We start from the raw sequence: 16,868 nt of genomic DNA, 5'->3' as shown, positions 1-16,868 counted from the left end.
TACATCTGAGCATTTAACTGATGTTTGCTGCAAAGGTTGTAATGACCAGGCAATGTATTGTGACCTTGAACAAGGTCATTTGACCAAAGTATGTCCAAGCCTTGGCTTTGTAACTGAGAAATATTAAAGGTTCTGATGATACTTGGTACGAAGCTTGCTTATGACCAAGCAGTATGTTCTGATCCTGAACCAAGGTCATTTTGCTAAAGTCAAGGTCACTGGTAAATAAGGGGTTGGATATATTTGTCCAAGTTATAACTATAATTTGTGTTGGCTTCATGACCATAAAGAGAGAATAATTGTTTCAGTCTAATTTTCAAATTGATCTTTATAATACTTATGCACAGAATATTGATATCATTAAGCCAATAGCATATTACGGAGATTACATAATAATATGACTGGAAATGTATATGAAGTATTTGTGTGATTTTACCAAGTTCAGGGTATTTTCTCATTTTATGGTCTCCAGCTAACATAAGGACATCAGGATAAAACTTCTTCAGAAGAAAAACAGCACAATATTCAGGCAAATATGCACTAAGCAATTGCAGATGGGGAAAATTAGGAAGATTTTAAAAGTTGATCTACCTCAAAGGGGGTAATAAGAATAATTTAAAAAATATTGTAGCGGGAGTCCAGAAAGTATCCTTCACTATTGTAGAACAGGTTTCATTTTTGTAAGCGATGCAGTGAAAGAGCATGAGCATCAAATAAAATGAAAAAAAGGGGAGATAAGATTTGGTAGTGGACTGGTTGGGTCTAGATCGAGGTAAGATTTGGGAGTGGACCGGCCAAGGTAAGATTTGGGAGGGGACCGGCCGGGTCTAGGGGTAATATTTGGGAGTGGACAGGCCGAGGTAAGATTTGGGAGTGGACTGGCTGGGTCTAGAGGTAAGATTTGGGAGTGGACCGGCCAGGTCTACTCTGATTACAGCAATGCATTTTCGTGGACAATTTCAAAGAAATAGAAAACTGTTTACTTTGTTATTTTTCACATTTGAAATTAAAGTACATGCACCGCAATCTTTTAAGATTTATCCGCAAATGTTGACGTCTGTTGTAAAATGTAAACCCCTTGAATTTAATGAAAAGTCAAGTATTAAATCAATATTTTTGCGGCTGGCTGAAAACATACTTAAAGCTTATAAATTGATGTTAAAGTAAAGTTCCCAAACAGCTTCAAAATCCATAAGTTATCATTTATGGCCTGTGAGCTTTGCATGTGAATGACACATGAACACAATTTGTCATTATCTTCTAGGAGACCAGACTTTTTGGAGTACAAGTGTTGAGAAAATTAGCCAGACGGACCAAGTGGTCAGTGGACTGAGAGAGGTCAGGGAGGTCACTCCTGGAATCGCTGGTGTTAAGTAACACAGAACTATGCCAACAACCTCCATACGACTCGGTAAATAGAGAGAGTCCTCCGTAAATAGAGAGTCCTCGACAAAGCCTGTGTGGCTGATTAACCTGGTAAATCGAGATAGGAATAGGTCAAACACCTTTGTGTATTCCCTCCTAAGAAAGGCCATATAAATGGTTTAGTTGGTTTGAATTTTTTTTTTTTAAATTAGATTTTAAAGTAAAAATTACTATTTGAATTTAAGTCAATCTATTTTTAATTACAATTTATTTTTTTTCATTTATTTACCTTAGCTCTTGAAGCAATTAGTAGAATGTGTTTACATTACTGATTGACTGTAAGATGTGAAGTTTTCTCCTTAAAATGTCCATCAAAACCAGTGAATGATAATGTCCACCAAGGGCAAAATTAATCCTGAATATGCATTATCCTGTTGTGGGGATATGTATTGATCTATTGCGTGTATTTATAAAGCCAGGTGTTATGGAATTATATTTGGTGGAACTGGCCTCTCATTATAGCAGTACTGATAGGGTGTTGGATTCATCATGCTAATGGCCCTTGCATTATTATTGTGAGATTACTGGACACTGCAAATATTATTTGTTTTCTAGACAGCCCTGCCAAGCACTGAACCAGTATATTGTTACTATTAACATATGCTAGATGTATGAGCCTGATTGTGCCAATTTTTATGACTGCTGGTCAGTGAATGTGGCAGTGGGGTAACCCAGGGGGAACCTCCGGTGAGAAACTCTTTGCTGAAGTGAGGAAGTGAGAACTGGAGAGACCATTCACCTTTCCCACCCAGTGCTGGTTTATCTAGGTAAGTGACCAGTTTCTTTGTTTACTTTGCGGCCACTTAGAAGTGTTTTTAACACTTTTTGTGTATTGGGTCATTTGTGTATTCACACAATCTCACTGTTTTTAAATACAGACTGCCTCAGTGCTCGATCATTGATGGATGAGTGCCAAATGGTTTAGGTATGAGGAATTTTTTTCCTTTGTACTGGAGATAAATAGGGAAACCATGTAAAAGGATTTTTTATGCAGTTTGGCATGACTAATGATGCAGTATATTAAGACAAAATAAATATTTTACATGAAGCAACAACATTCCAATGAGGCGAATCGAATTAAACAGCTTCTAATACTTACAGGGAAGTTTTTTGTACAATTATGAAGCCACTACTTTAATCTGAATTAAGAAACAATGATAAAAATTGGATATTATCAGATGAGAATTAAAGTACAGTGGTCACATGACCGTGTGATCAATAAATACCCTGTATGTAGTTATTAATATTGATTAAGTTAGTGAAGGTTAGTAACCAATTAGAAACTGTACAGTACATCTGTCAGATGTCTGTCATCACAGTGTTACTACAGATATCTGACTGTCTCATTCACAACTTGTAGATGTCACTACAGATATCTGATTGTCTCATTTACAGCTTGTATATATCACTATATAGATATCTGATTGTCACAGCTTGTATATATCACTATATAGATATCTGATTGTCACAGCTTGTATATATCACTATATAGATATCTGATTGTCACAGCTTGTATATATCACTATACAGATATCTGATTGTCACAGCTTGTATATATCACTATATAGATATCTGATTGTCACAGCCACATACAAGCTCTTGATATTACATGTATAATAAATGCACAGATTATTTTTACTTCTGCCCTGTGAATGGAGAATCGTATTGTATGATATTGTATTTTAACCTCTGACCCGTGAACGGAGAATCGTATTGTATGATACTGTATTTTGACCTCTGACCTGTGAATGGAGAATCGTATTATAGGGTTATTGAACTTATATTGGTGAATATTGGCACGAGTTGGCTGTAAAATTGCACGAGCTTGCGAGTGCATTTTGACAGCCAAAGAGTGCCAATATTCACCTACATAAGTTCAATAACCCTTTCATTATATAGCTAAAGTATTTAGTTGTTAAATTACATTCCTTTTTCACTCAAACTACTCCAAAATAGACGAGAATTCATCAATATTGGCATCTAAGGTGAAGGTGCAGCTGTGCAATAACAGCATGCATTTCTTAACTGTTCAATATTTAACCCGTCATTAATGCATGAAGCAAACTGATTTTGTAAATGGGAACATCATAATTTATGTACAGTAAAACATTTTGCTTAAGTAAATATCAAATACTGGCTCTGTCAGATTCGGAGGACCGTCGTCTGCCATTTTGGCTTATTTACGTCGTTACAGTAACGTCAATATTGAACGCTCATACTCGGAATATTTCGGGCGCATACAATTTACGCAATGTAAAGTTAGCATTCAATAAATTCTCAGGATATTGAACACTAACATTCTCTAGATTTTACGCAGATTTTATAATAGACTATTTATTAGCTATATAATAATGTATAATACTGTATTTTGACCTCTGACCTGTGAATGGAGAATTGTATCGTCAATCGTAACTACTCGGCTATTTCCGTAACAGTAAATGAACCTCGTATGTGGATCGACGCCATCGTAGTCTGTTGCCATATATACACAAATTCAACTATGACGTCACAGTCATACGTTACAATATGAAATGCGAGCTTTCAGATGCATCCAAGATATCATACATACCTAAGGCATTCTAATACGATAAATTTCCGCTTATATGTTTATGTATTAGAGTGAATAAGACGTTATATGATACCAAAACTGAATCTGCGGTGAAAATCTAAATAACACATTATACAGGGATTCAGTTCTGGCATTTTAACCTCATCCAGAGGCACGCTTCCGGCGAAGAAATGCATCGATTTGATGCATTTCTTCGCCAGAAGCACGCCTCTGGATGACACGTCCGAGTCTTCTTACCGGTTACGGAAAAGGACGAGGGCGTGATCCAAATGTCGTATCATATGATACTGTATTTTGACCTCTGCCCTGTGAATGGAGAATCACCACATGTAACACAGGTAATTTGGTGCCTTTCTTTCTTTGTAGGCTTGATAATAAGATCTCACTAAAAGGGTAATGCTGTTTTGTCAACAAGCTTCTAGTCATACACACAATAAACAAGTACTTTACAATGTACACTTTGAGACCATTACTCTCCCTCACTTTAAGACCATTACACTCCCCCTCTTTAAGACCATTACACTCCCTCACTTTGAGACCATTACTCTCCCCCACTTTGAGACCATTACACTCCCCCTCTTTGAAACCATTACTCTCCTTCCCTTTAAGACCATTACTCTCCCTCACTTTGAGACCATTACTCTCCTTCCCTTTAAGACCATTACACTCCCCCTCTTTGAGACCATTGCACTCCCCCTCTTTGAGACCATTACTCTCCTTCCCTTTAAGACCATTACACTCCCTCACTTTAAGACCATTACACTCCCTCACTTTGAGACCATTACTCTCCCTCACTTTGAGACCATTACTCTCCTTCTCTTTAAGACCATTACACTTCCTCACTTTAAGACCATTACACTCCCTCACTTTGAGACCATTACACTCCCCCTCTTTGAGACCATTACTCTCCCTCACTTTGAGACCATTACTCTCCCTCACTTTGAGACCATTACATTCCCCCTCTCTAAGACCATTACTCTCCCCCTCTTTAAGACCATTACTCTCCCCCACTTTGAGACCATTACTCTCCCCCTCTTTGAGACCATTACTCTCCCTCACTTTGAGACCATTACTTTCCCCCTCTTTGAGACCATTACTCTCCCTCACTTTGAGACCATTACTCTCCTTCTCTTTAAGACCATTACACTTCCTCACTTTAAGACCATTACACTCCCTCACTTTGAGACCATTACACTCCCCCTCTTTGAGACCATTACTCTCCCTCACTTTGAGACCATTACTGTCCTTCTCTTTAAGAGCATTACACTCCCTCACTTTGAGACCATTACTCTCCCTCACTTTGAGACCATTACATTTCCTCTCTTTGAGACCATTACTCTCCCCCTCTTTAAGACCATTACTCTACCCCACTTTGAGACCATTACTCTCCCCCTCTTTGAGACCATTACTCTCCCTCACTTTGAGACCATTACTTTCCCCCTCTTTGAGACCATTACTCTCCCCCTCTTTGAGACCATTACACTCTCCCTCTTTGAGACCATTACACTCCCCCTCTTTGCCATTTACAAGTATAGACTAATGTTTTGTATGTTTTAAGTCCGTCAGTTTGTCTTCTGATCTTGTTTTGTTGGACTCATTCTACATTTATTTCTGTATAAGCCACTCGTAACTCATCATCGCTAGCCATGGTTACTGAGTTCGTTAGTACCTACCTTACCTTGTAGTGTAAACGGTGACAATAGGTGTTGCTTGCGACAATGCTCATAACTATACCAAATGCTCCTTTTGGAGAGGTGGGGTGGAGGGGGGTGGTTAAATTATATATTTTGTAGTTTGCCATATGATACTTACTATAAGATTGATTTTCATTGGATGCAATGTAGAAATGTACATGATCAATTATATCGTATTATTGTTGCTGCATTCTAAACATACTTAAAGCAATTCTTGCTTTATTATGTTTAATGGTTGTGTAAAAATCTTTTGTTTTGGCATTTCTTGTATATACATGTACATTAGGTACTACATTTTGAAGTCTGAATTAGGAATGAACATATTCTATGACAAGATATATTACTCTAATGTCAGAAGGCTGCATGTTGTGAGCACAATGTAAGTTATTGATAAATTATACTCGGTGGGTGTGGGGGGGGGGGGGGGGGACACTGTTAGTATGTATAGTTATCTAATCCATCACTCTGTCCTCCCCTGTCCACTGAACAATTAGTAACCATGCATGGACAAGACAGGTTTAGTTTTGAGGAGGGGAAAAGGGGAGGGGTAATCTCTGATGCAGAGGATTTTTTGGCTTGCTATTTGATACATATTTAGTTACCAATATAAGCTTTTGCTTTGGGGTCTCTTTATGCTGTAATACTACCTCTATATTCTATTGGTCCAGTATTACTTTGAAGCTTTAATTCAGGGATGCGGGGTGTTTTTTGGGGTGGTGGTGTTAGAAAATAGATGATAGTGATGGTGTGTTTAGTGCTTTGAAGCTAATTCAGGGATTCAGGGTGGTTTTTTTGGGATGGAAGTGTTAGAAAACAGATGATAGTGATAGTGTGTTCAGTGCTCTGTCCCTGGTGTAAATCACTGTCTTATATTAATGCAGTTTCACCAAATTATGGAAATACAAGAAAAGGTTTTGATAAATTTGTTACTATATACATCTTGCATTGTTTCGTTTTTAGAATCTGTCTTAATTAGCTATCATTAATCTTGTTAGCCAAAAGATTGCTTTTTCATGTCATTGAAGTCAGATTACCCACCCATCCATGACCGGTCATTTGTTGTGTTATCCATGACCAGTCATTTGTTGTGTGATCTGTGACTGGTCATTTGTTGTGATCCATGACCGGTCATTTGTTGTGATCCATGACCGGTCATTTGTTGTGATCCATGACCGGTCATTTGTTGTGTGATCTGTGACTGGTCATTTGTTGTGATCCGTGACCAGTCATTTGTTGTGATCCATGACCAATCATTTGTTGTGATCCGTGACTGGTCATTTGTTGTGTGATCTGTGACTGGTCATTTGTTGTGTTATCCATGACCAGTCATTTGTTGTGTGATCTGTGACTGGTCATTTGTTGTGATCTGTGACCAGTCATTTGTTGTGATCCATGACCAATCATTTGTTGTGATCCATGACCAGTCATTTGTTGTGTGATCTGTGACTGGTCATTTGTTGTGTGATCCATTCATTTGTTGTGTGATCTGTGACCATTCATTTGTTGTGATCCGTGACCAGTCATTTGTTGTGATCCATGACCAATCATTTGTTGTGATCCGTGACCAGTCATTTGTTGTGTTATCCATGACCAGTCATTTGTTGTGATCCATGACCAGTCATTTGTTGTGATCCATGACCAATCATTTGTTGTGATCCGTGACCGGTCATTTGTTGTGTGATCTGTGACCGGTCATTTGTTGTGATCCGTGACCGGTCATTTGTTGTGTGATCTGTGACCAGTCATTTGTTGTGATCCGTGACCGGTCATTTGTTGTGATCCATGACCAGTCATTTGTTGTGATCTGTGACCGGTCATTTGTTGTGTTATCCGTGACCGGTCATTTGTTGTGTGATCTGTGACCGGTCATTTGTTGTGATCCGTGACCGTTCATTTGTTGTGTTATCCATGACCGGTCATTTGTTGTGTGATCTGTGACCGGTCATTTGTTGTGATCCGTGACCGGTCATTTGTTGTGTTATCCATGACCGGTCATTTGTTGTGATCCATGACCAGTCATTTGTTGTGATCCGTGACTGGTCATTTGTTGTGTTATCCGTGACCGGTCATTTGTTGTGTGATCTGTGACCGGTCATTTGTTGTGATCCGTGACCGGTCATTTGTTGTGTTATCCATGACCAGTCATTTGTTGTGTGATCTGTGACTGGTCATTTGTTGTGTGATCTGTGACTGGTCATTTGTTGTGTGATCCGTGACCAGTCATTTGTTGTGTGATCCGTTCATTTGTTGTGATCCGTGACCAGTCATTTGTTGTGTTATCCATGACCAGTCATTAAGTGTATACCATTACGGGAAAGTTTTGCATTCTCTCTCTTACTTACTGCAAGATTTAAAATCTTCAATCTTTGTCCATATTGTGGGGGAAGTTGGCATGGAATGTATCACATTGACCTAGCTTTGCTAACATATGGCTGTACATTGTAAAATTATGTTTGGATTATAATATCTTATGCACTTTAAAACCAAGAGCAATCAGGTCTTGCCAGATGATGCTTCTTTGAATTGATTAAATTCTGTTAAATTGATGCACAGACCAAAAGTAGATAGCCATGACCTTATTTTGGAATCATGCGGAAGGTCGGGGTTTGAATCCCAGCCTCGACAGACCTAAGTCGTTTAAACAGGTAGTGACAGTCCCATCGCCAAACACTCGTCATCAGGTGTGAATGTCACAGGTACTCGGAGATGACCTTAAAAACAAATGTCCCATGTCACAATAGGCATGGCTTGCTAGTGAACCCTCCCTGCTCAATGGTTGAAAGCACTGAGCATAGGGCTAAATTTGAAGCCCTTCACCGATCTTGGTGACATCTCCATTTGAGTGAAAAATTCTTGAGTGGGACGTTAAACAAGATACAATCAATCAATCACATAGCAAATATCATGGGAAATTGTACAATGACTTAATAGGGAAGCAAGTCTATATGGGCTGTAAAGCTGGCCTTGATGACATCATGGAAATTCAATTTAATGGTAGAGGTTGCATGATACAGTACTCCAAGTCACATCTGCTATCGGGTCGCAAAATGGCGACCTAGAAATATTTCTGGTCGCCATTTTCAAATTTCTAGTCGCCGTGTTCAAAATTTCTATTCGCCATGGTAAAAGATTTTGTAAATAAGACTTACAAGTTTTTTTTTAATTTGAATATCTTTCAAGAAAAAAATCTACACCCATGTATGCGTTTTGTTTGTTTTATTCTTAAACTGAATAGAAATGTGCTGTGAAACATGCTGGATGCTAACAAGTCAAGTATTTACTCTGGCAAAAGTTGTATTGCATTGGGTCATCCTGTATATTTTACAGTACGCTTCTGGGGAAGAAAACCCAGCGTTCCAAACAAAGTTTTGCTTTAAAGTCCTCAATAAGTGGGCTTTCACTGCATGCTTATGCGAATAAGAGCTTCTAATTTTGTTGGATCTTTTGCTGAACAATCAGTACCAGCATCAATAAGAACACTACATCCCGAGTTTGTAATTGTCTGAAAATTAGCAGCAACAGTTGCCCCGCTCGACTTGTGCTAATAATGCAGTCACGGACAAAGACGTGTCTCTTACTGTTACCGTGAATAGTCACACTTCCACATTTGAAAGATGTACACCAGGTAGTAGCGAAATCGGACAATGGGTGTCCAGAAATGGTGGAAGTTTCTGGCCGATTGGCCTCACAAATTCTGCAAAACATTTTGCAATCTCTGTATATCAACCATGAACATTTCTTCAGCCATTAGGACTGGGGTTCTTCCTTTACTTTTACATTTTTCTTTAGACATAGCTACGCCATCTTTAAATGCAGAACTTTCTCCGTGTGATTCTTGAATTTCTTCGTTGCATGTACGAGGCCGAGGCTTCTACTTTTTACTACTGATCAATCCAAAGTGCTTTAACCCTGGTTTTACCGCCATCATGATTGCTTTCAAACGCTGTTTTGGTATCACACCGGTAATTATTTTCACTATATATTACTATAGAGGAAAAAAAATCATTAAAAATCAGTTTACAAAATTGATGCTGAATAACGCAGTCAGAAATGTTCTATGTTACCTATCTCGTCTGCCGACACCAGAAAAACAACACCCTACGCGGCATTTTCGAAAATAAATTGCCCGCAAACAAGACTACCCTCAAATCCACATGTTTTTCACATGTGTGTAAACAGCCGGAGTGCACCTCAGGAAGTAGCCTCAGCTACCAACAGCAAATAGTTCCTTTGTATACACTTGGTTATTTCTACAAATTACACAAAATTTCCTAATCAGGGGTACAAAAATTAAGAGAAAAGAAGAAGAGGAAATGAGAAAAATCGCGCAAGGAAAAAAATATTTCTTTAAATATATGGAACTACAATTGACTAAGTTCATTTTGATTGAACAATTACCGGTGTGATACCTTTTGAACGAGACTGAAAAATATTTATTCAGACTTTCCGATTCCGATTACAAAATTTTACTGGATGCCCTTTTTTTTTCCACTCGCAAGAATGCGACTTAAATATAATCTCTAGTCGCAAAATCGATTTTCTGGTCGCAAATGCGACTGTTTTACTCGTAACTTGGAGCACTGTGGTATGATGTAAGCGTGAAAATTATTTATATTTCTTGTTTTTGATCATTGCATATGGAGATGTTTACCTAAATCAGTTTTACAATTAATCCTCCCTCTGTTTATGATTTTCTATCAATTTACAAAAGAAAATTGGAGTCTCAGGAATTGGGGAACATCAAAGAAAGAAGGAAATATAAACAGCTTGTGTCCTTTGAGATTAATTATCTAGCTTGATGTAGTGTGATCCAACCTCTAAACTGTCTGCAATGTAGCCTGTCTCTCACAGATCATATAACCATTGCCTACAAGCATTACCTTCTTAGTTTGTTTCATTGAAGGCAGTTTTTATCTCTCCTCTTCTTGATGCAAAATAATAGGTATAGTTATTTACCAGCATTGGATTTCAAGGCAATTAATTTTCTCATGTCTATGAATATCTCTGAACAGTTTTTAATAAAACTCAGTAATAAATGATATTATATAACAATTGTCAGTAGAATTGGTTGAATCAAATGTTTTTGTTTTCTTGTTTTTTTCTTATTAAATAATTTTTTGTTAACTCAGCTGAAGTGAGCTTTTCTGGTTCGTCTGTAAACTTTGAACTTTTCCGACTTCATCTGTATAACCACTGAACCAATCTCAATCAAACTTGGCTCAAATTATCGTTGCATGAGTAAAGGGGATTAAAGTTTGTTCAAATGAAGGTCCATGCTCTCTTTAAAGGGGAGATAATTATGAAAAGCAAATATAGAGTGAAGCCATTTAAATTTCTTCATTTTAAGAACCACTGGAACAGAAAAGTGGAAATTTACTTGAAAGCTTCCTGACATTGTGTAGATCAGTTTGTTCAAATCATGATTCCTGGTGGTGGGATGGGGCCACAATACAAGATCAAAGTTTTACATTGCAATATATGTATAGAAAAATCTTCTCATAAATTTGTAGAGAACAATAAGGCCAATTCAACTTAATTGATCGATTATCATCCCCGCCCGCCCCTCAAAAATTGGCCCGCCCCAAATTTTTTTATTTTGCGAAACTTGCGATTTCCAGAATATTTTCATGTCCGACTCCGGTATTTACACTTCTTGTTTACATTTCCAGTAAAGGAACGTGAAAAGCCACGGGAAGAAAATAGATCTATATGGTTTTCTTAATTTCTTGCGTTCTTACAGACGTAAATCTTGAAGAAGTTATGTATATTTCTGTTATATCCTTAAATTAAAGCTTAACCTGGAATTAGTGTATGAAAATAGCATAGATTGATATCCATCTGCCATTAAATGATGCAGATCTGTTGAAAATAAAACTCATTTGTTTTTAATATTTTTCTCAGAAAATAAAAATTAAAAAATAAAATCCTCCCACCCGCCCATACTTTTTGCTGACCCTGGATGATAATCTACTAATTAAGTTGAATTGGCCTAAAGTAATATTGATATGCAAGCATCACCAGATAGTGTAGATTCAATTTCATTCTACTGTGATCCTAGTGAGTAGGGTGGGGCTAAATTAGGGGATCAAAGTTTTACACGCGAATATATAAGGAACATCTTTGAAAATCTCCTCACGAACAGCAGGGCTATGATGAGTCTTGTTAATGAAAGGTGAAGATAATGAACAATGATCAATCAAATCACTTTAAGAAGGAATACAAAATAGATAGGTGGGCAAACATGGACCCCTGAATATACAAGAGGTGGGATCAGATGCTGGGGAGGAGTAAGCATCCCCTGTCGACCAGTCACACCCGCCGTGAGCCTGATAATATGCACACATTCTCAGGCAGTTCAAATTCAAGTTTATCATACTCCCCGCAACAAGTTGGGGGGGGGGGGGGGGAGGGGGGATACTGGAATCGGGTTGTCCGTCCGTCTGTAGACGCAATGGTTTCTGGGCTCTAAAGTATTATGCTTTCCACCTACCGTCACCATATCATATCATATAGATGGACTACCCATGGGATGAAGATGTTCCCTATCAATTTTGGGGTCAAAAGGTCAAAGGTCAAGTGCACTGGACATCGAAGTAGCAATATGGTTTCCGGGCTCTAAAGCATTATCCTTTCCACCTACAGTCACCATATCATACATATGGACTACCCATGGGATGAAGATGTTCCCTATCGATTTTGGGGTCAAAAGGTCAAAGGTCACGCGCACTGGACATCGAAGTAGCAATATGGTTTCCATTTAAATTCTTTAACGGCTTTTTTCATCGCATGGAGATGCTGTGTTCCTAGATACCTTTTGGATCATAATACTGAAGTTTATTCTGAAGTTTTTGAAAATAAGAAGTTTATACCTATTACCAACACCCTTTGGGAGATTGAGGTAAGCGGGGGGTATTCTTAGTGAACATTGCTCACAGTACTTGTTCACTCTGGGGACCTGTGTAGGTTGGGGCCACAATGTGAGATCAAAGTTTACATGGAAATCTACAGGGAAACAAATTCTTTTTCATGAGTATCAGGGCCACACTAAATAATTTTTAAAATACAAACTTTCCTAAATTGTTTGGATTCAAGTGTTTTTTCTTCAAATCATTAATCCAGGCTTCAAGACCATAAACTGAGAATAGACTAAGTCAAAATTTCAAATCCAGCTAACTTTTGTAATAATTTTCATAAACAAATACAATTTTCAGTATGTTTGCATTGAATATCTTAAAAACCTGCACTTTTTAAAAATATCTGTGCTAGATAAATCTTAAGATATAAGTGATCAAAATTTTGACGGAAGTCTATTTTCACTTTTATGGTCTTGAGGTCAGGGTTAGGATGAATCAAATTTTACATTAAGGAGATACTCTACATTGTCATAATGACTGACTGACTTCCAAAACATGGATGAAAATATAAATATCACTTCAATCAGCAATATTTGTCTATTCGTTTAAAAAAAATTTGCCTAGCTAAGTAGCTCAGTAGGTTAGCACGTCGACTGCCGAACTGTAGATTGCGTGTTCGAGCCCAGCAAGGGTTTTAAATTTTCCTCAGATTGCTTTCAATTGAAACTGCATTTTTTGACTAAATCAAATAAATTTGGAAGTTTTCAATTTCAAAATTTTGTTGTACACATCCTTCACTTTTCATCCATATCAAATTTCACTGGTGTAGCATACCTCCTTAATGTACATGCACAGGAAAGAAATCTTTCTAGATCTCTATATTGTGTGAATTCAAATTCGGTTATGTCGTGACCTTTTTGGGCAAGGTTTGGGCGTAATATGGGGTCAATTTCATGGAAATAAAGATTTAAAAAAAAGAATCTTTTAAAAATCACAACAGCTGAACAACACTGAACAACACTGAACAGAATGGCCAAAGGGATTCAAGTAAGCAGTCTCGCCCATGGGCTTCTTTTTTCTTTCTTTTTTTTTTTTTAGCTCACCTGAACCGAAGGTTCAAGTGAGCTATTCTGATCACATTTTGTCCGGCGTCCGTCTGTCTGTCTGTCTGTAAACTTTCCACATTTTCGACTTCTTCTCCAGAACCACTGGGCCAATTTCAACCTAACTTGGCCAAAAGCATCCTTGGGTGAAGGGCTTTCAAGTTTGTTCAAATGAAGGGCCATGTCCCTTTCAAAGGGGAGATAATCACAAAAATGCAAAAATAGGGTGGGGTCATTTAAAAATCTTCTTCTCAAGAACCACTGGGCCAGAAGAGCTGAAAGCTTCCTGACATATTGCAGATTCAAGTTTGTTCAAATCATGGCCCCCGGGGATAAGATGGGGCCCCAAGGGGGATCAAAGTTTTACACACAAATATATAGGGAAAAACTTTAAAAATCTTCTTCTCAAGAACCACTAAGCCAGAAAAGCTGAGATTTACAAGAAAGCTTCCTGACATAATGCAGATTCAAGTTTGCTCAAATCATGGGCTCCGGGGGTTGGATGGGGCCACAATAGGGGATCAAAGTTTTGCATACAAATATATAGGAAAAATCTTTTAAAATCTTCTTCTCAAGAACCACTGAGCCAGAAAAGCTGATTTTTACATGAAAGCTTTCTGACATCGTGCAGATTTAAGTTTGTTCAAATCATGGTCCCCGGGGATAGGATGGGGCCCCAAGGGGGGTTCAAAGTTTTACACACAAATATATAGGAAAAATCTTTTAAAATCTTCTTCTCAAGAACCACTGAGCCAGAAAAGCTGATTTTTACATGAAAGCTTTCTGACATAGCAGATTCAAGTTTGTTCAAATCATGGCCCCCGGGGGTAGGATTGGGCAACAAGGAGGATCAAAGTTTTACATACAAATATATAGTTATTAAAAATCTGTTTCTTAATAACCACTGAGTCAGAAAAGCTGATATTTACAAGAAAACTTTCTGACATAGTGCAGATTCAAGTTTGTTCAAATCATGGCCCCCGGGGGTAGGATGGGGCCACAAGTGGGGGGGGGGGGGGGGGGGAGAGTTCAAAGTTTTACATACAAATATAGGAAAAAGCTTTAAAAATCTTCTTCTCAAGATCCATTGGGCCAAAGAAGTTGACATTTACATGAAAGCTTTCTGCCATAGTGTAGATTCAAGTTTGCAAGAGTTAGTTTGGGTCATAAGAGGGACTAAGGTTTTACATGCAAATATATATGGAAAGTTTTCAGATATGGGCCAAGGTGACTCAGGTGAGCGATGTGGCCCATGGGCCTCTTGTTTTTGTTGTTGTTACAATCAAATAATGTTACAACTGCAGAATGATAACTACTTAAGTCATATTTATTGTGTTGAACTTCCTGAGGGTGGAAATTAATTTTTTATGTCTGTATTGATGTTTTTCAGTGGAGTGAGGGTATTGATCTATCTGTTGCCATTTTATATGCATGAGTTGAGCCTGGATGGAACAGACTTAGACTTGTTAATTTGAGTTTCTTTAATTTTCTGTGAATCCTACAAACCTCTTTATTATTCCTGATATTGACCTTGTTCTCCAATCATTCTGTCTGGTAATGAAATTTCAGTCCTCTTGATCAGTGTTTTCAATTAATCTCAATCCTGTGGGCTTTTTGGATCATTCAGTTGCACAATTTATTTCTATTGAAACCACACCAATTCAAATCAAAGGTCCTCTTCAACCATTATTCAATGTTTACTACAAATGTGTGAATATCCCCTGTAAATGTTTTACAAACCATAAAAACAAAGGGATGTCATTATTAGATAGAAACTTTTGCATTAATATCATGCAGCAGTTTCCCACACTGACAGAATGATTTGATTGAGAACAATACATTAACCATTTATCCTAATTGGTTTCCAGTCTACAATACACTGGCTGTGTATCTCTCTCTCTCTCTCTCTCTCTCTCTCTCTCTCTCTCTCTCTCTCTCTCTCTCTCAAATTGCAAACACTTTAGGTGAAAACATTAAAGTTTTTGCCCCATTTGAATCCACTAAACTGTCCCCAACTAAAATTTAGCCTTGTGTTTGTTTGTCCACCAGTTTTATGCAGAATTGGATAGATATCCATGTTTGTTTCTATGGTTCAGAATTTGGAATAACAGTTGAAAGTAAATTGTAACTGAAAAAAAAAAATCTGCCCAGGGTACCTACTATGATTTTTAATATTGTTGTGTATTGTTCTATCACTCTTTAGTAAACATGTGGGTATTTCATTAAAACACTGAATACTTGACATGAAATAACCTGTGGTAGTTTGTTTGGCAGATGTGAATTTGAGAGATAAAGGTATATCAAGAATATTGACAGTTCGTAATTTGGTGATTTAATGAAAATCTACACTATAAATGTAAAAGGGTTAAAATTTGGTGATACTTATTTTGACAATCTGGAATCTAGTACCTAACTAGAGTAAAATCAACCAACCACTACCCCCTCCCACTCCCCACAACCACTATCCCCCTAGATAGAATGTTCTATCGTTAAAATGATAATGTCCTACGGACCCGATTTAACGTGGTGAGGGCCTGTCTCGAGACACAGTTAGATTATTCTAACTACCATCCCCCCACCACCACCTCCACCCACTCCCCACCACCACCCACACCCTACCAAAAAGACAAGGTACTTTTATATTGAAGTTGAATAATGAAAACAAAGATGAGTGCTATAGCTTATTATTATACTTCAGTATGAAAATTCTATGCAACACATAATCTTATTGGTCTAGACGGTCACATGCCAGGGATGACAAAACTTCATATCTCCCTCTCAAACATCATATCTCCCTATCATATTTACCCCTTGGGCAGCCTCGTGCATTTTCCATAAATTAAACGTCAAGGTAGACGAAGTGTATTGTGACGTCACAATAAGTCCGAGTCCTTCTACTTTCATAGTTCGTAATTTAAGGCACAAAATATGCGGGTCTCTGATACACAGTTGAATCGCATGGTTTTGGTTGATACAAAAACAAGCAAATAGATCAGCATTCAAGGAGAATGGAAATACAAAAACTGGTTATCATTTCTGATTATCGCTGTATTTTGTTGTTTGTACCTTCCACCGCAACACGTTGACGGCGCGGTGTCACCGTTAGGACGATCTCACTCAGCTACATACAATGTACATGTATACAGATGAGCAGACTCCAATTTCAAATGCACTTTTGAGTCTTGCTTTGTTTCGGTATAATAAACAATTTATTGCATGAATG

General features: G+C 37.8%; 1 protein-coding gene across 4 annotated transcripts in view; it reads left to right on the top strand.

The window, feature by feature from the left end:
• Positions 1-793: 793 nt before the first annotated feature.
• Positions 794-16,868, top strand: part of LOC125679081 (retinoic acid receptor beta-like) — a 73,138-nt gene continuing 57,063 nt past the window's right edge. For 2 of the 4 annotated variants that reach the window (XM_048918005.2, XM_048918003.2), the window contains exon 1: positions 794-2,192. The gene's annotated coding sequence lies outside the window, so the exon portion shown is untranslated. The remainder of the gene's footprint in view (positions 2,193-16,868) is intronic. The other 2 variants (XM_056155986.1, XM_048918006.2) reach the window with 2 other exon arrangements.

Source organism: Ostrea edulis, chromosome 2 (assembly GCF_947568905.1).
Source record: "Ostrea edulis chromosome 2, xbOstEdul1.1, whole genome shotgun sequence".
NCBI lineage: Eukaryota > Metazoa > Mollusca > Bivalvia > Ostreida > Ostreidae > Ostrea > Ostrea edulis.
The sequence above is the reverse complement of the archived record's forward strand: the minus strand, read 5'-3'. Positions and strand labels throughout refer to the sequence as shown.